The sequence below is a fragment of the Passer domesticus genome, chromosome 9 (genome assembly GCF_036417665.1).
Source record: "Passer domesticus isolate bPasDom1 chromosome 9, bPasDom1.hap1, whole genome shotgun sequence".
Classification (NCBI taxonomy): Eukaryota; Metazoa; Chordata; class Aves; order Passeriformes; family Passeridae; genus Passer; species Passer domesticus.
The window spans coordinates 44890900-44906647 of record NC_087482.1 but is presented as its reverse complement, the minus strand read 5'-3'; the positions used below and the strand labels follow the sequence as shown (position 1 = coordinate 44906647).

Sequence of the window (15748 nt, the reverse complement as noted above, 5' to 3'; positions counted from 1 at the left end):
GAGCCGCCGCCGGCGCGCACCTGGGAAGGCGCCGCGGGTCAGCTGACGGGCCGCGCTCCCATTGGCTGCCCGGCGCGCGGCACCGGCTGCGGGGGCGGGGCGAGGCCTGGCCCCGCCCCAAGCGGCCCCGCCCCCGGCCTCGGAGCGCCCGGGGTGCCGCGGGCACCGCTCGGATCCGGGAGCATCCCTGCTTTCCTTTGGATCCTGGGAGCATCCCTGCTTTCCTTTGGATCCGGGAGCATCCCTGCCTTCCCTTGGATCCGGGAGCATCCCTGCCTTCCTTTGGATCCGGGAGCATCCCTGCTTTCCTTTGGATCCTGGGAGCATCCCTGCTTTCCTTTGGATCCGGGGAGCATCCCTGCCTTCCTTCGGATCCGGGAGCATCCCTGCCTTCCTTTGGATCCGGGAGCATCCCTGCCTTCCTTCAGATCCAGGGGAGCATCCCTGCCTTCCTTCGGATCCCGGGAGCATCCCTGCCTTCCTTTGGATCCCGGGAGCATCCCTGCCTTCCTTTGGATCCGGGAGCATCCCTGCTTTCCTTTGGATCCGGGAGCATCCCTGCCTTCCTTTGGATCCGGGAGCATCCCTGCCTTCCTTTGGATCCGGGAGCATCCCTGCCTTCCTTCGGATCCGGGAGCATCCCTGCCTTCCTTCAGATCCAGGGGAGCATCCCTGCCTTCCTTCGGATCCCGGGAGCATCCCTGCTTTCCTTTGGATCCTGGGAGCATCCCTGCTTTCCTTTGGATCCTGGGAGCATCCCTGCTTTCCTTTGGATCCGGGGAGCATCCCTGCCTTCCTTTGGATCCGGGGAGCATCCCTGCCTTCCTTCGGATCCTGGGAGCATCCCTGCCTTCCTTTGGATCCGGGGAGCATCCCTGCCTTCCTTTGGATCCGGGGAGCATCCCTGCTTTCCTTTGGATCCGGGGAGCATCCCTGCTTTCCTTTGGATCCGGGAGCATCCCTGCTTTCCTTTGGATCCGGGGAGCATCCCTGCCTTTCTGCCTTCCATTGGATCCAGGGCAGCATTCCTGCCTTTCTCCCTTCCTTTGGATCCAGGGTGATCATCCCTTCCTTTTTTTGCATCCAGGGTGAACATCCCTTCCTGCCATCCTTTGCTGGAGGGTTAACAGCACCTTCCTTGTTCACCTTTAGTGTTAACAGCCCTCCCATCCTTAGGTTTTGGAGTTAAGAGTGAAGAGTTCCAGCACTGGGCTTGGCCGTCAGCAGCCCCCTCCAGTGGCACGCACGCCCCTGGCACTCTCTGCAGGTCACTGGGGCTGGCATGAGCAGTGTCACCCTCAGGACACATCACCTGTGTCTAAGACAGAGCATGAACCTGCTGAGTGATTTCCCAGCTGCCCGTCAAATCCTGGTTCTGAATGTTTTTAAACTTCATTCAAAGTGGCTCAAAGATGTTGTGAGAAAGCTCTGCAGCCTGTCAGGACTCAAACATTTGGGTTTCTGTGCTCTGTAGAGAGGCAAACCTCGAGCCAAAGGTATGGGGACTCACTCCCAGAGGGTGCTGGCACTGCCCAGGGAATGGGCACGGCCCCAGAGCTCCAAGAGCCTTTGGACAGCACTGCCAGGGATGCCCAGGGTGGGATTTGGGGTGTGTGTGCAGGGCAGGGGTGGCACTGGACGATCCCTTTCCTACTCAGGATATTCCATGATTCTGTGACCCACAAGAGTCATTTGAGCCTGAAATTGGAGGATGTAAACTGTCTGTGTCAGCCCTCTGAGGCGTTCTGTTTCCTGCTCTCTCCCGGGTTTCTGTCTGGTCTCTATTCCCACTTCCCTTAGTTTGCAATTATTCACTTACACCTTTCCCACGTCTCCTTCTCCTGACCTTGGTCTTCACCCCCTTCTCTGGCCGGGTTCCCAGGGTGCCCTGGCTGAATCCTCACACTGGATCTCAGGCACAGTTTTGGTCTGTGCTACACAAGGCGCTTGTGGCTGAAGCTGTGGCAGTGAGACAAAAATCAGCTTTTCTTCATACCATAAAATCTTAATTTCCTGATTTTTTGTTATTCATTTAACCAACAGAAAGGAAACCTGTGGCAGGACTGTGCCCTTCATTAAGGTCATGGAAATTCTGTGCTGCTTTTATTGACAGACACCCCAAAAGCACACGGTATATTCTTCACTCTCCTGCTCTGCACAGTGTTGCAATCACAAGGGCAGAGTTTGCTGAGCACAACGCGGGTGAAAAGACCCTGCTGTCCATGGCAGGCAGAGCTCAGCACCCCCTCCAGGCATGTCCTGAAGTGGTGCCGTCTCAGGAAATTATTTTAAAGATTGGTTTAACACTTTTTAGTACGAGTTAACAATAAGTTAAATACATAGCAAATACGGTTTGCAGTTAATGCTCCAGATTTCCTCCTGAGGCGATGATTTTTTTCTGAGAGCCCAGAAGGTCACTTGGTAACAGTAAAAGTGACGTTTTTCATACATAAGGAAATTGAATTTTCAGAAGGAACTCATCAGTGTTGTCCAAAAAGACACTTTTCCTTTCTCAGGGGCTGTTCTCATCCGTCCGGATGTTCCTTCCCCATCTATCACTTACTCCTGATGAGGAAATAATGCAACAGCAGAAGCCTCTTGGAAAACCCAGTGTTTTGAACAGCTTCAGGGCTTTGTTTCAGTGTAGGGAATTTATTTTCACTTTCTTAGCAGAGTAGATCCGTCCTTGAAAGACATAAACCTGATGGACCTAAAACATCCCTGCAAACAAAAAAAGGAGGAGAAATACAGCGAGCATTAAAATTTTACAGCCTTAAGCTGGTGTCTTCATTTCCTGGCAGTTTTCACAACATCAAAACACCAGGAATGAGAATAATATGGAGATGGGAGTTAAAACATCTTTCATTCCTACAGGCTGCAAATGAGTGTTTTGGTGCAGGAAGGAGCCAAATGCGTCGCTGGCTTGGCCAGGGTTCTCCCCAGGCTGTGAGGTACCAGCAGCTCAGGAGGAGCTGCTGCAGGACCTCCTGGGGTTAGGGGGGCTTGCACTGAGGCAGAGGGGCACTGGATTTGCCTCTCTGTGTCATCTTTCATCAACTGCTTGAGGAACAACCTCTGCCAATACCTTCCCATCAGGCAGGACTGAGTATTCTTCCAAAACGTTTCTGCTCAAGCAGCCTTAAAAGAGAAGGTCCCAGGAAAACAGGAGGTTTCCCTCTGTGTGGGCTTTTTGTTTGCCCCTTTGTTCTCATCTTCTCTCCTCCTGTGCCCTCTGCCTTCATCCCCCTATTCCCCCATTGTCTTTACATTCAGCTGCTTTCCTGGTTCATCTCTGTCCCAAAAGAGCTGTGAAAGGAGTGTGACATTTGCTGCTGTTCCTCTGCCCACTTCTGTTCCTGCCCTGGAACTGTTTGCAGCTCTGGGACAGAGACATGGCTTGGATCTGTACAGTGCCTGGCATTTTGGGGAGCAGGCCTTTTAGCCTTTCAGAGGGTCTAAATAACTTAAATAATAAAACAATGGAGCCCTGGGTGACCTGTCACGCACGTCCCTGCCTTTTCTCTCTGGAGCAGACATCCTGCCATTAAGCTGCTTAACATCCTGAGTGTGTGCATAATCCATTTCCCTGAGCTGTGCCTCGGCATCCTGGTGTGCCATCTACCCAGAAATGCAAACTGGGAAGTGGTAGCAAGTGGGAATGACAGGTGGAAGGGGCACCATTGGAAATTAAAGAGACTTGCTGCTGGAGAGGTAAAAATCTTGCTCTGTCCAGACAGCAGCAGGTGCTGATGGCTGGGACCTTGGAGTAACTCTGTGACTCAGTCAGAATTTTTTGGAGGAGAATATGACTTTTGCTGAGGTGTGAGTTAGACAGAGAAAGAGGAATTGCAGTTTGTGTGTTGTGCCAGCAGGTTCTTAGTGTGGCCCACACTTTTTGTCAGCCAGGTGGACCTGGTGAGGTTTCTCCTCACTCAGGTTTTGGACGTGGACACTGATTTTCAGCACTGCTGGATTTAGTCAGAAAGGTACCAGCACAGCAAAATTACCCACAGTAACTGTGCAAGCCAATGCCCAATTACCTCAATAAGTGGCTATTTGCATAATGCATTCCCAATTACGCATGCCATAACTGCATGCACAGCTGCTGGGAGCGACTGCAGCTGCAGCACTGGGGCTGTGCTGGGTGCATGGGCTGCGCAAACCCCTGGGTGGGAGCAGCAGTCCCACCAGCACCACAGGGCTGCTCCAGAGCCAGGGGTTCCGGCTTGGTTTTGTCCTGGATATCCTCCCCCATGGATGACTCCCTGGAATTCCATGTGTGTCCCAGGAGAAATGAACCTGCCCTTCAGGAGCAAAGGCTGTCCTGGTTCTCCCTTCCTGTCAGGGACAATGTGGAGGCAGGTGGGAACATCCGGGTGGTTTTATGTGGGGAATGAATTGTACAATAAGGAGCTAAAATGACACCCAGCAGTGTTTGCAAAGCAGGTCAGTCATTTCACACGCTATTCCATCTCACTTCTCCCATGTATAATTAATTGGGGAGCTTTTCCTTGTGGTTGATGTATGTTTCCCCAAATGATCTGTCGTGTGAATGTTTCATTAGGAGGGACTCTAATCTCATTCCATCGCTTTGCAAGGAACCCCCCAAAGCTTCTTAGAAAGCCAAAGCTCCTTAAAGACAATTGAGGAGTTTCCTGGCGAGCACATCATTTGTGTTTGTTGCAAGAGCAAACGTGGGAACACACGGAGCATGGAGCTCCTGCCCACCCCACTCCTGTCACGTGTTAATGCAAGAACAGCCATGGAAGGATCTCTCTGCATCTCCTGATGGCAGAAGTGATGCCCTGGCCCCAGCCAAGCCCCTGCTGTTCTCAGCACCCTGGAGCAGAGGTGCTGCAGACAGGGCAGCTCTCCCAGGTGTAGGCTTAGCTCGGTTTAAGGCTGGATTTGCAATTCCTTATGAGCAGGATGTGAAGGAGCTTCTCTGGGCAGCAGAGAGTTCTTTCTTCCCACCCTCTCAGCTGCTGCTTCCCATATGCCCAGCTCAAAAATCAGCTGCTGGCCCCCTTTTATCACCCTTAGCTCCCCATTGTATTTTGACCATGTCAAAGAATTCAATATTTAAGTATTTTTTCTTTTTAAGTATTTTAAAGTATTTTCTTTTCAAGTATATTTAAGTATACTTCTTTTAGAGTATTTTTTCCTTTGTCTGATTTGTTGAAACTCTCTTAGTGTGAAATTAACTTGGGAATTCCTGGACCTGATGAGGAATTGAGCTGACATCTGTAGCTCTACAGATCTGCTCTGCAGAGAGAAATCCCTAATTGGGTGTTCCTTGGGCAAGCTAAGATCTTTTTAGCTCAGTATTTCTGTGCATTAGGGTTGGATTTCACATCCCAGTAATTGTGGTTTGAGGATTGTTTCCTGATTTGGTGTGAAATAAATGAAATTCCTCTGCAGTACGTAAACTTACATATTGAATATCTTGACTGTGTGTTTGCTGCATTGTGGCATGTTTGAAAAACCAAACACAGCAACCCCATCCTTTTCTGCCTTGTGTCTGCCTCTGAGACTGGGCTCAGGAAAGAGCAGCGTGAAGGTCAAAGGTTTGTGCTCAGCAAAAAGCAGCATGAAGGTGAAGCTGGTAAAGCAGCTGCTTTTTCCTCCCCCCACGTGGGGAAGGAGCAGAGGCTGCTGTAAATCCATTTTACTCAAGGAATCAGTGATGTGCAACAAAAATCTTGTGCTCACGGTAAATGGGTACAGGGGGAATTTGGAGATTTCTGTGTATTAATGAATATATTGTGTGTGTGCTGGGGGGCTGGGCAGGACTCCTTTGTGGCAGGTACAGTGGGAAGTCTGTTTTAAGAGAAATCATTTTAACTGTAAGCTTGTCCCCTGTGTGCATGGGTGTGTGACAGCTCCTGGAGCTCACGGGAGCATCCCTGGGCTGGGATGAACACAGAGGGAGCTGTCACTGGAGTTTCCTCACTCAGGAGGTGTTGATTCAGTTGTTGGGTCTGTCACACACATGGCCACAGCCTCGGCTGAGCTGTGGAACTGCTCCTGTCTGTGAAATGAGGGCTCACAGGCTTTGAATTTCCCTCTCTGGCCTGCTGTGGATGAAGTCTCTCAGTCCCCAGAGCCACTGCTCTGAGAACTGTATTTCACGTGGCACAGCCTGAACCGTAGCTCTATTAATACAAAGATAAACAAAATTGAAATTCAGTTTGACCTTGTGTGGCAGCTGTGACAAAGCCTGGCGTGTTTGAAGTCTGGGTACAATTATTTGGAATTGCTAAACACCACGCTTCAATCATGACCTTTAGCTGGCACCGAGGCCAGAGGAGGGCCCTGATTTTAACTTCTGAACTGCAAATCACCCTGTTGGAAAGAGACTTCAGAAGCCATTATAATCACAGGGAATGTTTGAAAGGGTGTGGAAGCTATAACAAAAATATTTATTTTACACACTTGTCTGCATTTAAGCCATAAATCTGTCTACTATGAGAGTGTTTTATTGGTGTAGAGAAGACAAGTAAGCTGAGATCATAGCAGACATGTCCTATAAGGCTTTACTGAAAATCATTGCTTTTTAATCCCTTTATCCCTGTTATTTCCTACCACTGTGAAAATCCAGCAGCAGGGAAAGCTGGCACAGTGTAGGACAGATGCATAATGTGTAATGCTAAGCAGGCAAAAATCCCTCTGTTTGTCTAATGCTCCAAACACATTAGAAATGTCAATGTTACTGCTGGGCGTCCGACATAAACACAAATAAATTATCAATACTCAGCTGAGTATTGCAAACCTTGTTGGATGTGGTGTTTTGATACCGATGAATAATCTTCTAATTAGTCAGAGGAAAAAAAATCTTCTAATTAGTCAGAGGAAAATGTCCCTTCTCATGGCAGGGGGGTGGAATGAGATGGTCTGAAAGGTCCAACCCAAACTATTCTCCATGGTAATTAAAATCACCCAGAAAAGTTGACCTGGATTGTTTCTGTGAAGAGCAGGTACCACATGAGTATAAAATCTAATTGTGTACTTCAGGTGTACAACACCTGATCTCACACCTTTGCTTCTTTATTTTCCTTGCCTCGTTTTTCCCCTGCATAAACACTGAAAAGCTGCTTGGACAGGAGGATGGAGCCAGAATGTCTCGAGGGCATCTGGAAATGTTCAGGTGCATGATTGCTTCCCTGAGCTGCACATTACAGCATCCTCCTGGCCCCAGCACAAATTCAATCGGCTGAGCTGCATCCTCTGTGGCTGGGGGAGCCCTGGAGCTGGCTGGGCAGGGCATGGCGAGCTGTTTGTGCCTCAGGGTGAGGATGGAGGGGTGGGAGAGCTGCAGGAGGGCTCCTGGCAGTGGTGACAGCGAGACCGCGCTGCGCTCCTCGCGTGGGGAAAATCAGTTTGCAGGAATTCTCCCTTCCTCACGCGCGTGTTTTGAGGGGGAATGTTTGAGGATGCACTCAGCAGTGGGTGCAGAGCCGTGCGGGAGGGATTTCTGTGAGCAGCAGCGGCAACAGTTTCCTCCCAAAGGGAATCACAGTGATTCCAGGTGGTCCTGCCTGGCTGGGACAGAAACTCAGCCCCACACCCGCTACTCTCCATGGCCTTGGGTGGGACAGAAACTCAGCCCAACATCCACTGCTCTCCAGTGGTTTGGGTGGGACAGAAACTCAGCCCAACACCAGATTCTCTTCATGGCCTTGGGTAAGACAAAAACTCAGCCCAAGACCTGCTGCTCTTCATGGCCTTGTGTAGGAGAGGGCCTCAGCCCAACACCCAGCTGCTCTTCATGGCCTGGCTGGGACAGAAATTCAGCCCAACACCCACTGCTCTTCATGGCCTTGGGTGGGACAAAAACTGAGCCCCACATCCACTGCTCTTCAAGGCCTTGGGCAGGACAGAAACTCAGCCCCACATCCACTATTCTTCAAGGCCTTGGATAGGAGAGGGCCTCAGCCCCACACCAGCTGCTCTTCAAGGCCTTGGGTAGGAGAGGGCCTCAGCCCCACACCAGCTGCTCTTCATGGCCTTGGGTGGCTTCAGGGGCACTCCAAGCCTTTGGGTTATGGAGTGTTGAATCAGAAAGGTCAAAAAGTGCCTTTCTCTCTTGTTGTCCAGAGCAGCTGGGGCTGCCCCTGGATCCCTGGCAGTGCCCAAGGCCAGGCTGGGCACTGGGGCTGGAGCAGCCTGGGACAGTGGGAGGTGTCCTTGCCATGGCAGAGGTGGCACTGGGTGATTTTTAAGATCCCTTCTAATCCAAGCATTCTGGGAATTTATGGTTCTGTGGTTCTTCTGCTCTCCCAGGGAGGAGATTGGATTGATGGGCTCTTCTGACCTGCTGAGCAGAACTCAGTTCCTGTTGGAACCAGAGGTTTTGTTGCCCCAGGCAGCAGAAGTGCAGCAGGGCCTGAGCTTTGCTCGTGTGGCACCACCTGGGGCAGGACAGGCTGGTCCTTGCACGCCCACCCCAGCATCCCCTGCATCCATCCCCCTGCTCCACCACTCCTCTCTCACCAGCCAAGGTTATCAAACTGCTGTTTATACAGTTCAGGCTGCAAAGTGGAGCTAATTAACATGTGCACAGCCTCTTCCCGTGTTATTGACCATGGAGGACAAAGCCTTTGAGCCACCTCTTCCTCTCTCACCCTGCTAAAGCTCTGTGTGATTTCCTGGCAGCTCTGTCAGAGCAGCTCCCAGGCTGGAGCACAGCTCTTCCAAAAGGGCAGCTGGAGGGACACAACCCCAACTGGATAAATTAGAATTCATCTGATCTTTTAATCTAGGGCAAGAGAACATATGGAGCATTGTGGCAGAGTCAATTTAAGATTTTGACAACAAAAATATGGGTTCTTTCAGCCATAATCATTTAAAACAATGGTTCATTTTCGTGCTGCTCCTGACACTCAGTAGAAACTGTGAGAGACAGACAGGGTCTGGGGCTGTTCTCATCCCACTTTAAAAACATGGGCCTCAGGAAATGTCTTTGTACCCAACGAACGAGCAGATTTCCAAATATTTTACTAAATAAATACAAGTATTCTGTAAAAGCTGTTGGAACTTTTAGAAGGTTTTTTTCCATGAGGAAAAGTCAATCAAAGGGAACGTGCTGGTTTCAGACAGCATTGCAGGAATGACTGCAGAGCAGGGCTGTGATGCTGAACCCTGGAGCAGAGGAGCCCTCGGAGCCCCCAGCTGCTCCCAGAGCCCCCTCTGCCCCTGGCTGTCCCCAGCTTCCTGCAGCCCCTCCAGCTCCTGCCCTGCTCCAGCTTCTACTGGAGGTTTTATGGTTTTATTCCAAGGGATAGAGACACTTCACAGTCCCTCAGTGATGGTTATGTTGTGTTCCAGCATCCACCATCCCCATCTGTGGCAGAGACTGATATTGGATCATGGTTTGGGTTGAGAGGGACCTTAAAAACCATCCCATCCCACCCCCTGGCATGGCAGGGACCTTCCACTGTCCCAGGCTGCTCCAAGCCCTGCCCAGCCTGCCCTTGGGCACTGCCAGGGATGGAGCAGCTTCTCTGGGCACCTGGTCCATGGAGAACTTACTCCTCCAGAGCAGAAAATGTATTTTGCTGGTTTCACAAGTTTGTGGCAGGGCTGAGAGCTGAACCCAAAGATCTGGAGTTACCAATCCAAGCCTGGCTGATCACCCAGCCCTGGGAGTCATCAAAACACCTTTAAAGGTTTTTTATGGGTGGGATGGAGCTGTGGCCATGTGCTCTTGATGCTCGTGGGGGTGGCTGGGCAGAGCTGCCTCCCCCTGGCCTCCCACATGGAAGCTCCAAGGCCAGAGGGGGCTGCTGGCCAAGGACCCCCTGTCTGTGTGTGCTGGGTCTGGGGGTGAGTGTGTCAGGGTCACTGAGCACCCACACATCAGGGGCCTGCCAAAATCCTACCCAAAGCCCTCTACTTTTGACCTGGAGTCCACTCCAGGAAGCCAAGAGGAGCCCTGGTTGTACATGAGGGATGCCAGAGCACAGGCCAAGGTGAAACCCAACAGAATGGTAAAATATCAGTGAGTTTCTTGTGTATTTTAAAGCATTTATTAGAACTAAACAGGGCATTATCCCTCGCTGAGGAATGATAACATGGCTGCAAGAGCAGCTCCTATACACCCTGCCCCTATAAAATTGAATTGGTTCATATATACTAAATTTTAAAGGTCTTTTAGACTTATGGATTTATTTAAAAAGAAAAAAAAAAGGTTTATTCTTGATGTCCTGAGCACATTATTGCAGTAACCTCACTGCTGGACCACAGCTTTGGCACAACACACACATCCATAATGAGGGACTGCCTGTTCTAGGGAGGTTTTATTACAAAAGAAAGTGCACAAGTATATTAGGAAGAGGGGGGAGAACAGAGAAGTCTATTTTTTTGGCAAAGCCTTGTATTATAGATCTCATTTCTCTGGTTGCAGCTGCCTTTAGGCACCCATTTCAGTGAGCTGCTCTGTTCTGCTTAGCTGTAGATGCTTCCCAAATTTCCTCTTTGGTGAAACAGGCATTTGTGCAGGTTCCCCATAAAAATGACTGATTTGGGTTTTACCAGGAGCTCTGGCACTTCTCCACTACAAGAAAGAATTGCATTTATAGAGAGGTTTATCAAGATGGGAATAGTGAAACAAACATTTTAAATGTCCAGCAGAATCCTCTGTCTTCCCCCAAACAAGCCTCCCTGGGCAGGAATTTCAGCCGTTCTGGAATGAGAGCCTCCTGAAAGGAACCTGGCTCCCTGTGGGACTGCCCAGCTTCCAGCCCTGCTGCTGGGGGAAGGTAAGAGAGCTCTGTTTTCATTTACTATTTATGAGACGTTCCTATTGCCAAGTGACCACAGCATTCGGTGCTTTTAAGAATCTGCAAATGAGATGAAGCTCATTATTTTTTCATGTGAAAGGGATTATTGCAATGGGAGTGCAGGGATCTGTAACCTCAGAGATGGCTCTTGCTGGGGGATAGATTTGGAGGCTTTTGCTTTAGGAAGTCAATAAAGAACACAGAGTATTTCCCAGTCATTCTGCTCAGCATCTAAAGCAGTATTTATTGGGAATAACAGTAAAAGGGATTTTTTTTTAATTGCAGACTGGGACTTGTAGGAAATTGCCCTCCTCGTGTGTGCGTTTTACTGTGCAGTGTTGAGAGAAATGCAGGGACACGTTTCCAAAGGAAATCTTTTTCTTAATAAGCAAAAATCCCTCATTATCCATTCCTGCCCCCACCCATCAGAGCTGATCTCAGGGTCCTGAGGGACAGCAAAGGCTGGAGGCACAAATGCAGCTTTTCCTGGGATTTTGGGGTGCCCCAGCCCTTCCTGCAGGTCACACACAGGATTTAAGCATAACCTGAGCATTTTTCAGACGTGTCTGTGTGAGCCAGAGCCCTCAACAAGTGGCCAGGGCACTGCAGCTGCAGGAGGGGGCACCTGGTTGAGCAGCGTGGCTGGGGCAGCTCAAGCTACAACAGAAAAGAGCCAATTCAAGGGAAATATCACAACTCTGCTGTGTGTGGGAAGGACCAAGGGGCACCGAGCAACTGCTGAGCACTTTCTGGAGGCCTGGGAGTCACATCCCTGCTCCCAGCTCTGGGGATGTGCAGGGAGCAGGCACAGGTCACTGCTGTCCCTCCAGGACAATTAGCACAATATCCCTGGGGATTTGCTCACCAGCTGCCAGGGAACAGCACTTGCAGTCCTCAGGTGCCTTTTAAGACCCCAGACTAATTTCCTTCCCCGTGTTCCTGCTCTGCTGAGCTCATGCTCCACAAATGCAGTAATTGCAGGCATTTGTTTTGAGCCACACAAGCCCGAGCTCCAGAGCGAGTTTTATTTACTGCAATTATATCTGGCAGGTAATTTCTAGTAAACCCAGGGAAATGATTAACCTCCCACTAAATTCATGAACAGAAAAATAGGGCAAATTGATCAAATAAGCTGTTTCCTACCTAATAAAAAAAATATTACAAATATAACGTCCTGGAACAGAAATAGCTCTGTTGAAACCATAAAGACAAGCAGGAACCTGCTAGAGGCATCTGTGCAGAGATTTTAAATTTCTAGCTTATCTCCTAGCCAGGAGTTATTCTTATTTTACCCATTGCTGGTGGTGGAGCAGCTTCAGCTGTGCCCATACCTTGTGTCACAGATGAGTGACTTCTGTCGCCTCAAGAATCACAGGCAAAGGTATTAGCAGAAGGGGATTTAATTTAAATTTGTCAGAGTGTGATTGAGCAAAGTTTGATGGCTAGTTTTACTCTTATTCATTACTGCATGGGTGATTTCTGCAAAGGAAAAGGGAGTTAGAATTGATTTAAAGTGATTTACACAGAGACCAAAGAGCCAAAAGGGTCAGGGAGACCCTTCTGTTGAGTCATCAGGTACAGAGTGGAATTTCTTTCTCATTTGAGTTTGGATAAGAGGCAAAGATAGCCTGGGATGTGAGAGCATCCATCTGGACAGGATACAGAATGCTGGAAGCAGAACTTTTTTGATTTCCACAGCAATATCTGTGTGCATTCCCCCCTCAGGGGTGTTCAAGAACCATCCCAGGGCTGAAGGAGCTGCCACAGGGCTGGCACCCTTGTACAACAATGCCCAGAACTGGCATTTCCAGCTCAAAGCTCTGCTGTATGACCTTGTGTCACTCTAAAATTCATTATCCATCCCCACCTGGGGCTGAGGGCAGCTCCATCCCAGCCTGGCTTGGGAAGTGCAGCAGGAGATGGGAGATGAGGAAGAGTTGCTTATCCCTCATGGCAAAGGAGCTTTCAGCCTCATCCCCGGTGCTCCCAGACTCCAGACACACAACAATGTCACTCTGAGGCCCGGGTTTCCTCCTCCTCTGGCCTGATGGTAACCAGGAGTGACAGGCTGCGAGCTGGAGCTGATCCATGGTGTGGCACCTCTGTCCCCCTCCCGTGCACCGCTGGCCAGGCTGGGCACAGCGCCATTCCAGCTGCTTTCTGCTCGCCTTGGCGTGGGCAAAACCACGAGCTCTGTCATTTGGGATGGGGTTTTCCTTTTCTGCAGGGCTGCTGGGTTTGCTGTGCCCACCCAGCCTCAGCCTTGCTGGGTACAAAGTGGGTACAAAGTGGGTAGATGGCAGCAAGGGCTTTCCAGGCTGGCAGGGTGCAGGTTTGAGGGTTTCTTTCTCCTCCTTGTCCTCTCCCAGGCAGTTTTCTCTCTGATCCGGGCTGATGGCTGATCCCCTCGAGGTTCCCACACAAAGAGTGGCAATGAGTCCCTGGTGGAGCCCTGGGCAGGCAGGCTGTGCCAGTGGAAGTACCCACTCACCTGCACTGCTCCCTGCCTGCCCGGGCTCAGCCTGCAGGCACTGCTTGCTGCTGCTGGCATTGCAGCAGTGTGGCATGGCATGGCAGGGGGGTGGCAAGGGCTGGGACAAGGGGAGGGGGCTGTGCTGGCCCCTCAGGGCACAACAGGGACAGCCAAGTGACACTGCTCCAGGCTGAGGGCAGCCCCTGGGTCCCATCCCACAGGACACCTGCCCCTGATCCTGGTGCCTCTGGGAAGGAAAACCAGCTGGGTTTGATTCCCAGGGACACCCCTGGCACAGCCCTGGGCTGGCAGCATTGCTGCTCCTTCCTTGGGCACTGAAATGAATTGGTTTTGGGGTTGCACTACAGAGGTTCAGGTTGGGTACCAGGAAAAAAATTCTTCAGTGAAAGAGTGGCTGAGCACTGGGATGGCTGCACAGGGCAGGGCTGGAGTCACCTCACTGGAAATGTTCAAAAAGTAGATACAGCACTTTGAGATGTGGTGTGAAGGTTGGATTTGATGATCCTGAAGGTCTTTTTCATCCTTAATGATTCTGTGGTCTTGGGTGATAAATACCACACTGAAGGAAGCTTCCAGAACCTCCACCTCAAACGTCTTTTATGACTTTTAAGTACATTCCCTATTTCCCAGTATTTCCACATCATACAGAGTTGTTTTATTTGTATCTCTTCCTTCTCTTCCAGGCTCCATCCTTTTGAATGCTTGACCAAATTCATGATGAAATAAATTCTGTGTATATTGCTAAAGTTTATTCTGCTGCTGAAACATGGCACAGAAGTCTTTTGTCTGTCCTGAAACTTCAGACAAATCCTTGCTTCTTTTAAAATAACCTTTGAAATGTTTTTCATCCAAACGAGTGAAATAGCAAGAATAATAGATGTTGTAGGATTTGTAGCCACTATAGTTTCCTGCTTCTCCAAATGCTTTTGGAAATGCTGATTGATTTGTAACAAAGCTTGAAATGTCACCAGGAGGAATGAATGAAAAATACACTGCTCTAATGTATGTAGAAGTTGAAATTGGCTCAAAGTTTTAACCTTTAGAGGTGCATTTTTTCCTTTTCTTCCCTTTTTTTTAACTTTTCACAGCAGTCAAGGAGTTGGAAAGATAACCAGGAACAAAATGCACATAGAGGAAATGAATAAATTATGCTCTTATTTTTGGCACATTTACAAGAGAGACATTTTAAAACTCCACTTCAGTGACAAAAGAAAGGATTGCTCTACTTAAAATAAAGCCTGTTCCCTCTGCTGCAGAGGGATGCTGTGCTGCTGAGGTCTGATGGATCCCTGGCCTGGCTCAGCTCTGCAGGGGGAAAAAGCCCTGACTGTGCCCACAAACACCCCAGAGGCTGCAGGGAGGGGCTGTTTGGGGCAGGGGGATCATGCCTGCCTTGCTCGGGGTGGGATGTGCTGGAGATGTCCTGGCAGTGCTCCTGCCCAGCTGGGTGTGCTGGGCCAGTGGCAGGGCAGTGGCTCGGTGAGCTGGGGTGGCTTTGGGCAGCCAGGGTCACAAGGCTTTGCCTGCTCTGGAATTTGCACTAGTTGGAGCTGCAGAATGAGGTAAATGTGGTTTGGAACCCATCCAGTTTCAGATCCAGCACGCTGACCCTTCAGGGACGTTGAGGCTGCTCCAGGGCCACCAGCTCCTCTGTGTTCTGTCCCTTTGTCCCTGCTTTGTTCCAGTCCTCGCAGTGCTCAGCGCTTGCCACTCAGGCTAGAAATGTCTGCTGCTTTCTGGGGCTTGCTGCTTTTCTTTTTCCTGATGAATTTACCCTCTGGAGTATAAAACAGAATACCAAAAGCCTCGGGATCTGCCTCACTGCAACCAGTGTGTGCTGGAGGATGCCAGCAGCTGGAGCTTCATGCTGGGAGGATGAGACTCCTTGGGGCTCTCTCTGCCCATCCTCCTCCTCAGTAACCACTGATCTGGGCACTTTGAACCCAAGCAGGAGCTGAGCAGTGAGTGGCTTTTGTTGTCACTGAGGACCAGCGAGGTGGCTCATCCTCCCTGCCCCGACAGGACCTGTGAGCTCCAGCTCGGTGCTGCAGCAGAGCTGTGCAAACCTGCTGACAAATGAGGTGTTCCAGCTTTCCCCCAGGATTTTGTGGGTGGAAATCAGGGCCCTTTCCTTCCTGCAGCTCCCTCTGCCCCTGTAGCAAGAGCTGTTTCCTGGGGTGATGCTGTGAGGGAATATGAGAGACAGGAAATACTGAGCAAAAGCAGGTAACAGCAGCAATAAAAACTGCAGGTTCTCAGGTTCCAGTTCATTCCAGTACCCTGAAGCTTGCTGCCCCACTGGAGGGGGAGTAAGCCAAGCTGGTGCCCTGGTGTGTCTGGAGGAAGGTCAGGAGGGAGCTGCATTGCAAATGAATGAAATGAATCCTGGAGCAGTAATTACAGGGCTCTCTCACCTTGTTCCTAGACTTTTTATTTTTTTAACAGAAAAAGGCTCAAGATGAATCCACCTATC

General features: G+C 50.1%; 1 long non-coding RNA gene across 1 annotated transcript in view; it reads left to right on the top strand.

Moving 5' to 3' along the window:
- Positions 1–10070: 10070 nt before the first annotated feature.
- LOC135308226 (uncharacterized) overlaps positions 10071–15748 on the top strand; it is a 110341-nt gene continuing 104663 nt past the window's right edge. Inside the window, exon 1 of the long non-coding RNA XR_010368764.1 lies at positions 10071–10760. This is a non-coding gene — a long non-coding RNA (uncharacterized LOC135308226). The remainder of the gene's footprint in view (positions 10761–15748) is intronic.